Source organism: Eleutherodactylus coqui, unplaced genomic scaffold (assembly GCF_035609145.1).
Source record: "Eleutherodactylus coqui strain aEleCoq1 unplaced genomic scaffold, aEleCoq1.hap1 HAP1_SCAFFOLD_133, whole genome shotgun sequence".
Lineage (NCBI taxonomy): Eukaryota > Metazoa > Chordata > Amphibia > Anura > Eleutherodactylidae > Eleutherodactylus > Eleutherodactylus coqui.
This window is the reverse complement of record NW_027102555.1, coordinates 341,845-359,285: the sequence shown is the minus strand read 5'-3', so window position 1 is coordinate 359,285 and position 17,441 is coordinate 341,845. Positions and strand designations below refer to the sequence as shown.

Here is a 17,441-nt window from a genome sequence, read left to right as displayed (position 1 = left end):
TTTGTGACTTGGAGCCGCCCTTCAGTATCATAACTCTCATATCCCCTATGTCCATGATGAGAGAAGTGCTCGGCCGCAGGTGGTTCTGATCCCTGTTTAATCGTGTGGCGATGAGACCTCATCCTCGCTCTCGGCTTCTGTCCGATGTCTCCACCATAAACCCCCAACAGGACATTCATTGCGCCGGATCAGGTTTTTTATCTCTCTTCCTGCGTTCGGAGCTCCAGTTCTCCTTGTTTCCCAGCTCTGGGCATTTGTGTTAGTTTCTTCTCCTCCTCCTCCTCCTCCTCCCATGTCGTCTTGTGATGTCAGTGGGTGCAGTTGGTGTAATGAGCCCATCCCATAACTACAGCTAAGAGTCCTTGGAGACAGCAGGATTGTGGCTGCAACAAAGGAGACTGGTGAGCCGACTGTATGTGTGTGTGTGAATATATATATAATATACATCCTCATCTACACAGTGTATATACATGACAGGAGACAGATTATATACACTAATAATGTATATCCTAACATCCCTGCCCTAGAAAGACTATATATGTATATATACACACTGATTGTCAGTGACATCCCTACCCTAGAAGGAGTGGGTACTGGTGTATCTTGACACCACCGGAAGAATTGGTGGAGACAAGCTACACACCCACAAACAAAGCCCACAACGTGATTGGCTGGTTAGGAGAATGGGTGGGCATTATGTAGCTGGCCGCCTTGTGTCACCCCGAAGCTTTCATTGATGCCGGCCCTGGTGTACCTCTCCCTGCCTGCAGTCTCCCATCTCCTGCTGCTTTGAGTATTCCTGATTGTAGGCTCCCTGCGTCGCAACCACGCACCTAACACTAAGGCCACAGCTGCTGTGCCTGTCCCCGCCGGCAGTGTCCCAGCTCCACGACCCCACACCTCTGATTGCTGGCGCCCCTAGCTGCTGTACCTGTCCCTGGCGGCAGACTCTCAGCTCCGCGACCCGGTAGCTGTGATAGCTGCCGGCCCTGCTGTGCCTCTCCCCACTTTGCAGCATGGCCCTAGTTTGGCGCCTCCTCCCGCTACAGTGGCGACCCCGGCGTGTTATGAGTCCTGCAGCGCACGCCAGCAATCACACAGTGCGAGGTAGCAGTGCGGGGCAGCCGGTAGCGCTGTTACACTGCCCGCAGACTGTGCTCAGTGTCATCATCGGTGGAGCACAGCACATGCTACAGGGTGGTGACTCCTTTCAGCGTAGGAGCGCCGCAGAACACTGGACATGGGCTGTTCTTGCTGTGTGTGTTTCACTGCCGCAGTCGGTGCACCTGACTGCTGTATCTTGACAGCCAATCGTAAACTAGGGGTGTGACAGGCATTCACTCATGGTGACAGCTGTCACTCCCCTAGCTTCCCGTGGCGTCAATAAAAACCAGTACCAAAGGAGTGTATGTGTGTGTGTGTGTGTGTGTGTATATATATATATATATATATATATATATATATATATATATATATATATATATATATTCTCTAAGAATGGTAGGGTCATCGGGTCCAATCCCCTGCTCAGTGCAGGATCACTATATCATCCCAGTCAGATGTCTGTCCAGCCTCTGAAGACTTCCATCGAAGGAGAACTCCCCACCTCCAGTGGCAACCTGTTCCACTCATTGATCCCCCTCACTGTCTAATATGTAATCTGTGTCTCCTCCCTTTCAGTTTCATCCCATTGCTTCTAGTCTTTCCTTGTACAGATGAGAATAGGGCTGATCCCTCTGCACTGTGACAGCCCTTCAGATATTTGTAGACCGCTATTAAGTCTCCTCTCAGCCTTCTCTTCTGCTAAACATTCCCAGATCCTTTAAACGTTCCTCATGGGACATGATTTGCAGACCGCTCACCATCTTGGTAACTCTTCTCTGAACTTGCTCCAGTTTGTCTATGTCTTGTATAAAGTGGGGTGCCCAGACCTGGACCCAGTATTCCAGATGAGGTCTGACTAAAGCCCAATTTACAATGATAGATGATCGCTCAAACAATAGTTTGAGTGACAGTTTTGAGTGATCATCTTTGCATACTTTATAGTAGCTACTATAGAATATGCAAACAGAGCCGCCCCCTGCGTGGCTGCTAATAGAACAGACAGCTGTGTTCTTCTGAGCGCTGACTGTCAGTGCTCCTGCTGCACACAGCGAGCAACTAGCAGAGAGAATCTTATCAGCAGAGCCGGCTGTGATAACAGTGGACTCTGCTGATAGCAGCCGATAGCTCAATTCTAGCAAGCTATAATTCTGCGATCAATGGCTTGTGCACGAAAATTGCTCGATGGTCCTTCATTAGGCTGAACGAGAATCACTCAAAAGATGGCATTGAGCGATTTTTGAGCGATTCCCGTTGTGTCTAAAAGGGCCTTAAAGGAGATGTCTCGAGGAAGCAGTGATTTTTTTTTTTTGCCCAATCCCCCTAATTAAACATACATTACTAATTACCCCTGTAAATGACTTTCCTAGCTGGTTTGTACTTACCGTTCCAGCGTTTCAGCAACTTATAAAAGTATCCCCAAGATGGCCGCCGGCTCTTTCCCCGTCGCTCGCTGCAGCCCGACGTGCGCGCTCCCGAGACACTGCCAGCTGTGTCTCCATGGCAACCGGACGCCCTGCAGCCGCCGACCAGACGCAGCGCAGGCGCCGACCAGACGCCCCGCAGCCGCCGACCAGTCACCCACCGCCAGGCAGCAGGTAACCGGCGCTAGCCCCCGGCTCCCCAGCGCTACGCTCCCGGCTCCCCAGCGCTAGACCCTCAGCCCAGGTGAAGGCCCCGGAGCCCAGCGCTGGGCTCCGGGGCCTTCACCTGTCAGTGAACATCACCCCCGACCCATCACTTACCCCCCTGGCCCAGCGCTAGTTCCCCCCGGCCTAGCGACAGCCCCCCCATCGCAGCGACAGCCCCCCCCCCGGCCTAGCGACAGCCCCCCCATCGCAGCGACAGCCCCCCCCCCGGCGCATCACAGCGACGACAGCCCCCCCCCCCGGCGCAGCGGCAGCCCCCCCCCCCCCCCCCCGGCCCATCACTTGCCTGGACGGCAGGACGGCAGGACAGCTGGGCGGCTTCTCCGGACGGCAGCTCCAGTTTCTGCACCTTCCTCTAACAGAGGAAGGTACAGAATGGCCGCTCCAGCGCGCTCCCGAGCAGTGACAGCTCGTCTGCACATGCGCAGAAGAGCTGTAGCGGGGAGCACACTGAAGCGGCTCGTGCTGAAAGGAGAAGACCGGACTGCGCAAGCGGGTCTAAAAAAGCAAGCTGCCAGCGAATTTAGACGGAACCATGGAGACGAGGACGCTAGCAACGGAGCAGGTAAGTGAATAACTTCTGCATGGCTCATATTTAATGCACGATGTATATTACAAAGTGCATTAATATGGCCATACGGAAGTGTATAACCCCACTTGGTTTCGCGAGACCACCCCTTTAAGGAAGAGTAGAGGGGGATAATGACCTCACGTGATCTAGACTCTATGCTTCTCTTACTACATCCCAGAATCATGTTTGCCTTTTTGGCTGCTGCATCACATTGTTGACTCATGTTCAGTCTGTGATCTATTAGTATACCCAAGTCTTTTTCCCATGTGCTGCTGCTTAGCCCAATTCCTCCCATTCTGTATGCGCTTCCTTCATTCTTCTTGCCCAGATGTAGGACTTTGCATTTCTCCTTGTTAAATACCATTCTGTTAGTCGCCGACCACTGTGCAAGCTTTTCTAGATCTTTTTGAATACCCTCTCTCTCTTCCCTAGTGTTAGCTATCCCTCCTAGCTTTGTGTCATCAGCAAATTTGATCAGTTTCCCATCAATTCCCTCCTCCAGATCATTTCTAACAATGTTGACCAACCCTGGGCCAGGACAGAGCCTTGTGGTCCCCACTTGATACATTCTTCCACTTGGATGTGCAGCCATTTATGACCCCTCTTTGAGTACGATCACTCAGCCAGTTGTGAATCCACCTAATAGTTGCCTTGTCAATCCCATATTTGGCCATTTTTCTCAATAAGTCTGGTATAAAATACTTTGTGAAATGCTTTACTAAAGCCAAGATATACTATATCCACCACATTTCCCTAATCAACCCAGTCGGTGATACAATCATAGAAGGAAATTAGATTTGTCTGGCATGACTTGTTTGTTACAAACCCATGCTGCCTCTGGTTAATTACTCCATTTTCATCCAAGTACTTGCATACATGCTGTTTAATAATGTGTTCAAAGATCTTTCCCGGTACAGAAGTCAGGCTCACAGGCCTGTAGTTTCCTGGATCCACCTTATTCCCTTTTTTGAAGATAGGGACAACATTTGCCCTTTTCCAATCTTCTGGGACTTCTCCCGTACTCCAGGAATTGTCACAGATTATGGCGAGTGGTTCAGCAATTACCTCTGCTGCTTCTTTTAGTATCCTAGGATATAATTCATCTGGACCTTGAGACTTGAATTCATGTAAGTTAGCTAAGTGCTCCCTCACCATCTCTCTGCTTGTAGATAGCCTGCATTCTTGTATTCACCCAATAGCACAGGGAAAATCAGCTGATGTTCCATCTACTTTCTGAGAGAAAACAGATACAAAATAGGATGTACAAGTTCTTCCTTCTCAACATCATTCTTAACCAATTCACCATTTTCATCCTGTAAGCATCCAATAGCATCTGTGACTTTTCTTTTGCTTTTGACCCCCCAAATCCTTTTTTATTGCTTCTGGCCTCTCTTACAGGCCTCAGTTCATTATCAGCTTCAGCTTCTCTGACACTCGCCCTACAGTTTCTGTAGACCGCATTATATTCTTCTTTAGATATTTCCCTCCTCTTTCCATTTGATAAACATATATTTCTTCCTCTTTAACATGTGTACAAGTTCTGTGTTGATTAGAAATGAGCGAGTATACTCGCTAAAGGCAATTGGTGGAGCGATCATTGCCTTTAGCGAGTATCTCCACCGCTCGAGACTGCAGGTTCGGCTGCCGGCGCGGGGGAGCGGTGAGTAGCGGTTGTCAGCAGGAGGGAGCAGGGGGGAGAGAGGGAGAGAGAGATCTCCCCTCCGTTCCGCCCCGCTCTCCCCCGCAGCTCCGTGCCCGCTGCTGGCACCCGAACCTGCAGTCTCGAGCGGGGGAGATACTCGCTAAAGGCAATGCTCGCTCGAGCAATTGCCCTTAGCGAGTATACTCGCTCATCTATAGTGTTCATCCATCCTGGTCTCTTTAAATGCTTCCCATTCTTCCATCTTTTAGGGATTGGTAACGATTGTGCTTTGAGAATCTCATTTCACAATATTTCCCAACCTTCTTGGACATTTCTGTCCTTAAGAACATCCAGCCATTGGATTCTTCCTCTCCTCTTTCTGAGTTCAGTAAAATCAGCCTTTCTGAAATCCAACCTTGAGGTCTGAGTCTTCTCAGGTCTTCCTCCCCTTGTTATCCAACATCCAAGGATATCATGATCACTGCCTCCTAAGGTCCCAGCCACCCTTACTACATGAACCATTCCCTCCCTGTTGGTAAGAATTAGGTCCAAGATAGCAGATCCCCTTGTTTTCTCTTCGACCTTCTGGAAGATAAAGTTGTCACAAGAGCAGATAAGAATCTGTTGGATCCATTACTTTTACCGGAGAGATTCCCAACAAATGTCTGGATGGGTAAAAGCCCCCATGATCACTATGTTGGGCTTCTTTGAGAGCTTGGCCATCTGATGTAGAAAGAGTTCCTCCATATCTTCTGCTTGTCCCGTTGGCCTATAGTAAATGCCTACAATGGTGTCCTTTCTGTTGTTCTCTCCTTGTATTCTTACCCAAACAGTTTCTACAGAACTCCCAGCTCTGAAGCTTGAATCTCTGTGGAAATTAATGTTCTCCTAACATACAACACAACTCCTCCTCCCCTTATTAGGTCTGTATCTTATAAATACGTTGTATCCTTCAAGCTTTGTATCCAATCATGTGTATCCGTGATGCCGATGACATCATATTTCTCTTCCTGTGTTCGGAGCTCCAATTCTACTTGTTTGTTTCCCAGCTCTGACCATTTGTATAGAAACATGTTAGTTTGTGATCGAGGTCTCTTGCTCCTCTACTTGCCTTCTGAATGTTTTGTCTTTGTTCTTTCTTCCTACTTCTAATAACGAGGTTCTCAGATGTATTCATTAGATGTATATTTTTGCCTTTCACTTCCCTTCCCATATTGTTCTAGTTTAAGGCTCTCCTAATGAGTGAGGCAAGGCGCCCGCCAAATATATGCTTACCTGTCTGTAAGGTACAACCCATCTCTAGCAAGCAGTCCATCCTATAGGTAATTCACTTCATGAACTAGAAATCCAAATCTTTGCTGACCGCACCATCAACGTAGCCAGTTGTTCACCTCTAGAATCCTGTTCTATCTCCTTATTCCATGGCCAGCCACTGGGAGGATGGATGAGATGACCACCTGTGCTCCTAGTTCCTTCACCTTCTTTCCGAGGTCCTTAAAGTCTCTGCAGATAGTTGCAAGGTCCTTTTTTGCAGTGTCATTTGTCCCTACATGTATTAGTCGGAATGGGTGGTGTTCTGGAGGATTGAAGAGTCTTGACAGCCTATCAGACACATCTGTGATTTGTACACCTGGAAGATAGCACATAGAATCCCCCACAACCACCACTCTCCTCTCTTCCTCACAACACCACTTCTTCTCCATTCAGGAGGACTCTGTGTGCTTACTACACAGTTCTTTCTGGGTAGAGTCATTTCTTGCTGTACCTCTTTCTCCTCTGCACTATCTTTGTGGGTAGAGTCATTTCTTGCTGTACCTCTTTCTCCTCTCCTCTTTGTGGGTAGAGTCATTTCTTGCTGGACCTCTTTCTCCTCTGTTCTTTGTGGGTAGAGTCATTTCTTGCTGTACCTCTTTCGCCTCTGTTCTTTGTGGGTAGAGTCATTTCTTGCTGTACCTCTTTCTCCTCTGCTCTTTGTGGGTAGAGTCATTTCTTGCTGGACCTCTTTCTCCTCTGTTCTTTGTGGGTAGAGTCATTTCTTGCTGGACCTCTTTCTCCTCTGCACTATCTTTGTGGGTAGAGTCATTTCTTCCTCTACCTCTTTCTCCTCTCCTCTTTGTGGGTAGAGTCATTTCTCGCTGTACCTCTTTCTCCTCTGCTCTTTGTGGGCAGAGTCATTTCTTGCTGCACCTCTTTCTCCTCTCCTCTTTGTGGGTAGAGTCATTTCTTGCTGGACCTCTTTCTCCTCTCCTCTTTGTGGGTAGAGTCATTTCTTCCTCTACCTCTTTCTCCTCTCCTCTTTGTGGGTAGAGTCATTTCTTGCTGTACCTCTTTCTCCTCTGTTCTTTGTCGGTAGAGTCATTTCTTCCTCTACCTCTTTCTCCTCTCCTCTTTGTGGGTAGAGTCATTTCTTGCTGTACCTCTTTCTCCTCTGTTCTTTGTGGGTAGAGTCATTTCTTGCTGGACCTCTTTCTCCTCTCCTCTTTGAGGGTAGAGTCATTTCTTGCTGGACCTCTTTCTCCTCTGCTCTGTTCTTTGTGGGTGGAGTCATTTCTTGCTGTACCTCTTTCTCCTCTGTTCTTTGTGGGTAGAGTCATTTCTTGCTGTACCTCTTTCTCCTCTGTTCTTTGTGGGTAGAGCCATTTCATGCTCCACCTCTTTCCCCTCTCCTCTTTGTGGGTAGAGTCATTTCCTGCTGTACCTCTTTCTCTTCTCATCTGCTCTTTGTGGGTAGAGTCATTTCTTGCTGTACCACTTTCTCCTCTGCTCTGTTCTTTGTGGGTAGAGTCATTTCTTGCTGTACCTCTTTCTCCTCTGTCTTTGTGGGTAGAGTCATTTCTTGCTGTACCTCTTTCCCCTCTCCTCTTTGTGGGTAGAGTCATTTCCTGCTGTACCTCTTTCTCTTCTCATCTGCTCTTTGTGGGTAGAGTCATTTCTTGCTGTACCTCTTTCTCCTCTGCTCTGTTCTTTGTGGGTAGAGTCATTTCTTGCTGTACCTCTTTCTCCTCTGCTCTTTGTGGGTAGAGTCATTTCTTGCTGGACCTCTTTCTCCTCTCCTCTTTGTGGGTAGAGTCGTTTCTTGCTGTACCTCTTTCTCCTCTGCTCTGCTCTTTGTGGGTAGAGTCGTTTCTTGTTGTACCTCTTTTTCCTATGTTCTTTGTGGGTAGAGTCATTTCTTGCTGGACCACTTTCTCCTCTGCTCTTTTTGGGTAGAGTCATTTCTTGCTGTACCTCTTTCTCCTCTGCTCTGTTCTTTGTGGGTAGAATCATTTCTTGCTGGACCTCTTTCTCTTCTCATCTGCTCTTTGTGGCTAGAGTCATTTCTTGCTGGACCTCTTTCTCTTCTCCTCTGCTCTTTTTGGGTAGAGTCATTTCTTGCTGGACCTCTTTCTCCTCTGTTCTGTTCTTTGTGGGTAGAGTCATTTCTTGCTGGACCTCTTTCTCCTCTCTTCTGTTCTTTGTGGGTAGAGTCATTTCTTGCTGGACCTCTTTCTCCTCTCCTCTGTTTTTTGTGGGTAGAGTCATTTCTTGCTGGACCTCTTTCTCCTCTGCTCTTTTTGGGTAGAGTCATTTCTTGCTGCACCTCTTTCTCCTCTCCTCTTTGTGGGTAGAGTCGTTGCTTGCTGTACCTCTTACTCCTCTGCTCTTTGTGGGTAGAGTCGTTTCTTGCTGTACCTCTTTCTCCTCTGCTCTGCTCTTTTTGGATAGAGTCATTTCTTGCTGTACCTCTTTCTCCTCTCCTCTTTGTGGGTAGAGTCATTTCTTGCTGTACCTCTTTTTCCTCTGTTCTTTGTCGGAAGAGTCATGTCTTGCTGGACCTCTTTCTCTTCTGTTCTTTGTGGGCAGAGTCATTTCTTGCTGGACCTCTTTCTCTTCTCATCTGCTCTTTGTGGCTAGAGTCATTTCTTGCTGGACCTCTTTCTCTTCTCCTCTGCTCTTTTTGGGTAGAGTCATTTCTTGCTGGACCTCTTTCTCCTCTGTTCTGTTCTTTGTGGGTAGAGTCATTTCTTGCTGGACCTCTTTCTCCTCTCTTCTGTTCTTTGTGGGTAGAGTCATTTCTTGCTGGACCTCTTTCTCCTCTCCTCTGTTTTTTGTGGGTAGAGTCATTTCTTGCTGGACCTCTTTCTCCTCTGCTCTTTTTGGGTAGAGTCATTTCTTGCTGCACCTCTTTCTCCTCTCCTCTTTGTGGGTAGAGTCGTTGCTTGCTGTACCTCTTACTCCTCTGCTCTTTGTGGGTAGAGTCGTTTCTTGCTGTACCTCTTTCTCCTCTGCTCTGCTCTTTTTGGATAGAGTCATTTCTTGCTGTACCTCTTTCTCCTCTCCTCTTTGTGGGTAGAGTCATTTCTTGCTGTACCTCTTTTTCCTCTGTTCTTTGTCGGAAGAGTCATGTCTTGCTGGACCTCTTTCTCTTCTGTTCTTTGTGGGTAGAGTCATTTCTTGCTGTACCTCTTTCTCCTCTGTTCTTTGTGGGTAGAGTCGTTTCTTGCTGTACCTCTTTCTCCTCTCCTCTTTGTGGGTAGAGTCATTTCTTCCTGTACCTCTTTCTCCTCTGTTCTTTGTGGGTAGAGTCATTTCTTGCTGTACCTCTTTTTCCTCTGTTCTTTGTGGGTAGAGTCATTTCTTGCTGTACCTCTTTCTCCTCTGTTCTTTGTGGGTAGAGTCATTTCTTACTGTACCTCTTTCTCCTCTGCTCTTTGTGGGTAGAGTCATTTCTTACTGTACCTCTTTCTCCTCTGCTCTTTGTGGGTAGAGTCATTTCTTGCTGCACCTCTTTCTCTTCTGTTCTTTGTGGGTAGAGTCATTTCTTGCTGTATCTTTCTCCTACGCTCTTCTTGGGTAGAGTCATTTCTTGCAGTACCTCTTTCTCCTCTCCTCTTTGTGGGTTGAGTCATTTCTTGCTGCACCTCTTTCTCCTCTGCTCTTTTTGGGTAGAGTCATTTCTTGCTGTACCTCTTTCTCCTCTCCTCTGTTCTTTGTGGGTAGAGTCATTTCTTGCTGGACCTCTTTCTCCTCTGCTCTTTGTGGGTAGAGTCATTTCTTGCTGGACCTCTTTCTCCTCTGTTCTTTGTGGGTAGAGTCATTTCTTGCTGGACCTCTTTCTCCTCTGCTCTGTTCTTTGTGGGTAGAGTCATTTATGCTGGACCTCTTTCTCCTCTGTTCTTTGTGGGTAGAGTCATTTCTTGCTGTACCTCTTTCTCCTCTGTTCTTTGTGGGTAGAGTCATTTCTTGCTGTATCTTTTTCTCCTCTCCTCTTTGTGGGTAGAGTAATTTCTTCTGTACCTCTTTCTCCTTTGCTCTGTTCTTTGTGGGCAGAGTCATTTCTTGCTGTACCTCTTTCTCCTTTGCTCTGCTCTTTGTGGGTAGAGTCATTTCTTGTTGTACCTCTTTCTCCTCTGTTCTTTGTGGGTAGAGTCATTTCTTGCTGAACCTCTTTCTCCTCTGCTCTGTTCTTTGTGGGTAGAGTCATTTCTTGCTGTACCTCTTTCTCCTCTCCTCTCCTCTTTGTCGGTAGAGTCATTTCTTGCTGTACCTCTTTCTCCTCTCCTCTGCTCTTTGTGGGTAGAGACATTTCTTGCTGGACCACTTTCTCCTCTGTTCTTTGTGGGTAGAGTCATTTCTTGCTGTATCGCTTTCTCCTCTGCTCTTTGTGGGTAGAGTCATTTCTTGCTGTACCTCTTTCTCCTCTGCTCTGTTCTTTGTGGGTAGAGTCATTTCTTGCTGTACCTCTTTCTCCTCTCCTCTGCTCTTTGTGGGTAGAGTCATTTCTTGCTGTTCCTCTTTCTCCTCTGTTCTTTGTGGGTAGAGTCATTTCTTGCTGTACCTCTTTCTCCTCTGTTCTTTGTGGGTAGAGTCATTTCTTGCTGTACCTCTTTCTCCTCTCCTCTGTTCTTTGTGGGTAGAGTCATTTCTTGCTGTACCTCTTTCTCCTCTCCTCTGTTCTTTGTGGGTAGAGTCATTTCTTGCTGTACCTCTTTCTCCTTTGTTCTCTGTGGGTAGAGTCATTTCTTGCTGTACCTCTTTCTCCTCTGCTCTGTTCTTTGTGGGTAGAGTCATTTCTTGCTGTACCTCTTTCTCCTCTGCTCTTTGTGGGTAGAGTCATTTCTTGCTGTACCTCTTTCTCCTCTGTTCTTTGTGGGTAGAGTCATTTCTTGCTGTACCTCTTCGTTCTCTCCTCCTTGTGGGTAGAGTCATTTCTTGCTGGACCTCTTTCTCCTCTGCTCTGTTCTTTGTGGGTAGAGTCATTTCTTGCTGTACCTCTTTCTCCTCTGCTCTGCTCTTTGTGGGTAGAGTCATTTCTTGCTGTACCTCTTTCTCTTCTGTTCTTTGTGGGTAGAGTCATTTCTTGCTGTACCTCTTTCTCCTCTCCTCTTTGTGGATACAGTCATTTCTTGCTGTACCTCTTCGTTCTCTCCTCCTTGTGGGTAGAGTCATTTCTTGCTGGACCTCTTTCTCCTCTGCTCTGCTCTTTGTGGGTACAGTCATTTCTTGCTGGACCTCTTTCTCCTCTCCTCTTTGTGGGTAGAGTCATTTCTTGCTGTACCTCTTTCTCCTCTGCTCTGTTCTTTGTGGGTGGAGTCATTTCTTGCTGTACCTCTTTCTCCTCTGTTCTGTTCTTTGTGGGTAGAGTCATTTCTTGCTGTACCTCTTTCTCCTCTGCTCTGTTCTTTGTGGGTAGAGTCATTTCTTGCTGTACCTCTTTCTCCTCTGCTCTTTGTGGGTAGAGTCATTTCTTGCTGTACCTCTTTCTCCTCTGTTCTTTGTGGGTAGAGTCATTTCTTGCTGGACCCCTTTCTCCTCTGTTCTTTGTGGGTAGAGTCATTTCTTGCTGGACCTCTTTCTCCTCTGCTCTTTGTGGGTAGAGTCATTTCTTGCTGTACCTCTTTCTCCTCTGTTCTTTGTGGGTAGAGTCATTTCTTGCTGGACCCCTTTCTCCTCTGTTCTTTGTGGGTAGAGTCGTTTCTTGCTGTACCTCTTTCTCCTCTCCTCTCCTCTTTGTGGGTAGAGTCATTTCTTGCTGGACCTCTTTCTCCTCTGCTCTTTGTGGGTAGAGTCATTTCTTGCTGCACCTCTTTCTCCTCTGCTCTGCTCTTTGTGGGTACAGTCATTTCTTGCTGGACCTCTTTCTCCTCTCCTCTTTGTGGGTAGAGTCATTTCTTGCTGTACCTCTTTCTCCTCTGTTCTTTGTGGGTGGAGTCATTTCTTGCTGTACCTCTTTCTCCTCTGCTCTGTTCTTTGTGGGTAGAGTCATTTCTTGCTGTACCTCTTTCTCCTCTGCTCTGTTCTTTGTGGGTAGAGTCATTTCTTGCTGTACCTCTTTCTCCTCTGCTCTTTGTGGGTAGAGTCATTTCTTGCTGTACCTCTTTCTCCTCTGTTCTTTGTGGGTAGAGTCATTTCTTGCTGGACCTCTTTCTCCTCTGCTCTTTGTGGGTAGAGTCATTTCTTGCTGTACCTCTTTCTCCTCTGTTCTTTGTGGGTAGAGTCATTTCTTGCTGTACCTCTTTCTCCTCTGCTCTTTGTCGGTAGAGTCATTTCTTGCTGGACCTCTTTCTCCTCTGCTCTTTGTGGGTAGAGTCATTTCTTGCTGTACCTCTTTCTCCTCTGCTCTGCTCTTTGTGGGTACAGTCATTTCTTGCTGTACCTCTTTCTCCTCTCCTCTTTGTGGGTAGAGTCATTTCTTGCTGTACTTCTTTCTCCTCTCCTCTTTGTGGGTACAGTCATTTCTTGCTGTACCTCTTCGTTTTCTCCTCCTTGTGGGTAGAGTCATTTCTTGCTGTACCTCTTTCTCCTCTCCTCTCCTCTTTGTGGGTAGAGTCATTTCTTGCTGGACCTCTTTCTCCTCTGCTCTTTGTGGGTAGAGTCATTTCTTGCTGCACCTCTTTCTCCTCTGTTCTTTGTGGGTAGAGTCATTTCTTGCTGCACCTCTTTCTCCTCTGCTCTGCTCTTTGTGGGTAGAGTCATTTCTTGCTGGACCTCTTTCTCCTCTGCTCTGTTCTTTGTGGGTAGAGTCATTTCTTGCTGGACCTCTTTCTCCTCTGCTCTTTGTGGGTAGAGTCATTTCTTGCTGTACCTCTTGCTCCTCTGGTCTTTGTGGGTAGAGTCATTTCTTGCTGTACCTCTTTCTCCTCTACTCTTTGCGGGTAGAGTCATTTCTTGCTGTACCTCTTTCTCCTCTGTTCTTTGTGGGTAGAGTCATTTCTTGCTGGACCTCTTTCTCCTCTGTTCTTTGTGGGTAGAGTCATTTCTTGCTGTACCTCTTTCTCCTCTGTTCTTTGTGGGTAGAGTCATTTCTTGCTGTACCTCTTGCTCCTCTGGTCTTTGTGGGTAGAGTCATTTCTTGCTGTACCTCTTTCTCCTCTGTTCTTTGTGGGTAGAGTCATTTCTTGCTGTACCTCTTTCTCCTCTCCTCTTTGTGGGTAGAGTCATTTCTTGCTGTACCTCTTTCTCCTTTGTTCTCTGTGGGTAGAGTCATTTCTTGCTGTACCTCTTTCTCCTCTGTTCTTTGTGAGTAGACTCATTTCTTGCTGCACCTCTTTCTTCTCTGTTCTTTGTAAGTAGAGTCATTTCTTGCTGGACCTCTTTCTCCTCTGCTCTTTGTGGGTAGAGTCATTTCTTGCTGGAGCTCTTTCTCCTCTGTTCTTTGTGGGTAGAGTCATTTCTTGCTGGAGCTCTTTCTCCTCTGCTCTTTGTGGGTAGAGTCATTTCTTGCTGGAGCTCTTTCTCCTCTGCTCTTTGTGGGTAGAGTCATTTCTTGCTGGAGCTCTTTCTCCTCTGCTCTTTGTGGGTAGAGTCATTTCTTGCTGGAGCTCTTTCTCCTCTGTTCTTTGTGGGTAGATTCATTTCTTGCTGGACCTCTTTCTCCTCTGCTCTTTGTGGGTAGAGTCATTTCTTGCTGGAGCTCTTTCTTCTCTGTTCTTTGTAAGTAGAGTCATTTCTTGCTGGACCTCTTTCTCCTCTGCTCTTTGTGGGTAGAGTCATTTCTTGCTGGAGCTCTTTCTCCTCTGTTCTTTGTGGGTAGAGTCATTTCTTGCTGGACCTCTTTCTCCTCTACTCTTTGTGGGTAGAGTCATTTCTTGCTGGACCTCTTTCTCCTCTCCTCTTTGTGGGTAGAGTCATTTCTTGCTGCACCTCTTTCTTCTCTGTTCTTTGTAAGTAGAGTCATTTCTTGCTGTACCTCTTTCTCCTCTGTTCTTTGTGGGTAGAGTCATTTCTTGCTGTACCTCTTTCTCCTCTCCTCTTTGTGGGTAGAGTCATTTCTTGCTGTACCTCTTTCTCCTTTGTTCTCTGTGGGTAGAGTCATTTCTTGCTGTACCTCTTTCTCCTCTGCTCTGTTTTTTTGTGGGTAGAGTTATTTCTTGCTGTACCTCTTTTTCCTCTCCTCTTTGTGGGTAGAGTCATTTCTTGCTGGACCTCTTTCTCCTCTGTTCTTTGTGGGTAGAGTCATTTCGTGCTGTACCTCTTTCTCCTCTGTTCTTTGTGGGTAGAGTCATTTCTTGCTGTACCTCTTTCTCCTCTCCTCTGTTCTTTGTGGGTAGAGTCATTTCTTGCTGTACCTCTTTCTCCTCTGCTCTTTGTGGGTAGAGTCATTTCTTGCTGTACCTCTTTCTCCTCTGTTCTTTGTGGGTAGAGTCATTTCTTGCTGTACCTCTTTCTCCTCTCCTCTCCTCTTTGTGGGTAGAGTCATTTCTTGCTGTACCTCTTTCTCCCCTCCTCTTTGTGGGTAGAGTCATTTCTTGCTGTACCTCTTTCTCCCCTCCTCTTTGTGGGTAGAGACATTTCTTGCTGGACCTCTTTCTCCTCTCCTCTGTTCTTTGTGGGTAGAGTCATTTCTTGCTGGACCTCTTTCTCCTCTGCTCTTTTTGGGTAGAGTCATTTCTTGCTGTACCTCTTTCTCCTCTCCTCTTTGTGGGTAGAGTCATTTCTTGCTGTACCTCTTTCTCCTCTGTTCTTTGTGGGTAGAGTCATTTCTTGCTGGACCTCTTTCTCCTCTGTTCTTTTTGGGTAGAGTCATTTCTTGCTGTACCTCTTTCTCCTCTCCTCTTTGTGGGTAGAGTCATTTCTTGCTTTACCTCTTTCTCCTCTGTTTTTTTGTGGGTAGAGTCATTTCTTGCTGGACCTCTTTCTCCTCTGTTCTTTGTGGGTAGAGTCATTTCTTGCCGTACCTCTTTCTCCTCTGCTCTTTGTGGGTAGAGTCATTTCTTGCTGCACCTCTTTCTCATCTGCTCTTTGTGGGTAGAGTCATTTCTTGCTGTACCTCTTTTTCCTCTGTTCTTTGTGGGTACAGTCATTTCTTGCTGTACCTCTTTCTCCTCTGTTCTTTGTGGGTAGAGTCATTTCTTGCTGGACCTCTTTCTCCTCTGTTCTTTGTGGGTAGAGTCATTTTTTGCTGGACCTCTTTCTCCTCTGTTCTTTGTGGGTAGAGTCATTTCTTGCTGGACCTCTTTCTCCTCTGTTCTTTGTGGGTAGAGTCATTTCTTGCCGTACCTCTTTCTCCTCTCCTCTGTTCTTTGTGGGTAGAGTTATGTCTTGCTGTACCTCTTTCTCCTCTCCTCTGCTCTTTGTGGGTAGAGTCATTTCTTGCTGCACCTCTTTCTCATCTGCTCTTTGTGGGTAGAGTCATTTCTTGCTGTACCTCTTTTTCCTCTGTTCTTTGTGGGTACAGTCATTTCTTGCTGTACCTCTTTCTCCTCTGTTCTTTGTGGGTAGAGTCATTTCTTGCTGGACCTCTTTCTCCTCTGTTCTTTGTGGGTAGAGTCATTTCTTGCTGGACCTCTTTCTCCTCTGTTCTTTGTGGGTAGAGTCATTTCTTGCTGGACCTCTTTCTCCTCTGTTCTTTGTGGCTTGAGTCATTTTTTGCTGGACCTCTTTCTCCTCTGTTCTTTGTGGGTAGAGTCATTTTTTGCTGGACCTCTTTCTCCTCTGTTCTTTGTGGGTAGAGTCATTTCTTGCTGTATCGCTTTCTCCTCTGCTCTTTGTGGGTAGAGTCATTTCTTGCTGGACCTCTTTCTCCTCTGTTCTCTGTGGGTAGAGTCATTTCTTGCTGTACCTCTTTCTCCTCTGTTCTTTGTGGGTAGAGTCATTTCTTGCTGGACCTCTTTCTCCTCTCCTCTTTGTGGGTAGAGTCATTTCTTGCTGTACCTCTTTCTCCTCTGTTCTTTGTGAGTAGACTCATTTCTTGCTGCACCTCTTTCTTCTCTGTTCTTTGTAAGTAGAGTCATTTCTTGCTGTACCTCTTTCTCCTCTGTTCTTTGTGGGTAGAGTCATTTCTTGCTGTACCTCTTTCTCCTCTCCTCTTTGTGGGTAGAGTCATTTCTTGCTGTACCTCTTTCTCCTTTGTTCTCTGTGGGTAGAGTCATTTCTTGCTGTACCTCTTTCTCCTCTGCTCTGTTTTTTTGTGGGTAGAGTCATTTCTTGCTGGACCTCTTTCTCCTCTGTTCTTTGTGGGTAGAGTCATTTTCTTGCTGTACCTCTTTCTCCTCTGTTCTTTGTGGGTAGAGTCATTTCTTGCTGTACCTCTTTTTCCTCTGCTCTTTGTGGGTGGAGTCATTTCTTGCTGGACCTCTTACTCCTCTGCTCTGCTCTTCTTGGGTAGAGTCATTTCTTGCTGGACCTCTTTCTCCTCTCCTCTGTTCTTTGTGGGTAGAGTCATTTCTTGCTGCACCTCTTTCTCCTCTGCTCTTTTTGGGTAGAGTCATTTCTTGCTGTACCTCTTTCTCCTCTCCTCTTTGTGGGTAGAGTCATTTCTTGCTGTACCTCTTTCTCCTCTGTTCTTTGTGGGTAGAGTCATTTCTTGCTGTACCTCTTTCTCCTCTGCTCTTTTTGGGTAGAGTCATTTCTTGCTGTACCTCTTTTTCCTCTGCTCTTTGTAGGTAGAGTCATTTCTTGCTGTACCTCTTTCTCCTCTGCTCTGTTCTTTGTGGGTAGAGTCATTTCTTGCTGGACCTCTTTCTCCTCTGCTCTTTGTGGGTAGAGTCATTTCTTGCTGTACCTCTTTCTCCTCTGCTCTTTTTGGGTAGAGTCATTTCTTGCTGTACCTCTTTCTCCTCTGGTCTTTGTGGGTAGAGTCATTTCTTGCTGTACCTCTTTTTCCTCTGCTCTTTGTAGGTAGAGTCATTTCTTGCTGTACCTCTTTCTCCCCTCCTCTTTGTGGGTAGAGTCATTTCTTGCTGTACCTCTTTCTCCTCTGTTCTTTGTGGGTAGAGTCATTTCTTGCTGTACCTCTTTCTCCTCTGCTCTGTTCTTTGTGGGTAGAGTCATTTCTTGCTGGACCTCTTTCTCCTCTGCTCTTTGTGGGTAGAGTCATTTCTTGCTGTACCTCTTTCTCCTCTGCTCTGTTCTTTGTGGGTAGAGTTATGTCTTGCTGTACCTCTTTGTCCTCTCCTCTTTGTGGGTAGAGTCATTTCTTGCTGTACCTCTTTCTCCTCTCCTCTGCTCTTTGTGGGTAGAGTCATTTCTTGCTGTACCTCTTTCTCCTCTGTTCTTT

At 46.7% G+C, this 17,441-nt stretch overlaps 1 protein-coding gene across 1 annotated transcript in view; it reads left to right on the top strand.

The window, feature by feature from the left end:
• Window positions 1-350: 350 nt before the first annotated feature.
• Window positions 351-17,441, top strand: part of DNHD1 (dynein heavy chain domain 1) — a 200,812-nt gene continuing 183,721 nt past the window's right edge. The window contains exon 1 of the mRNA XM_066588928.1: window positions 351-401. The gene's annotated coding sequence lies outside the window, so the exon portion shown is untranslated. The remainder of the gene's footprint in view (window positions 402-17,441) is intronic.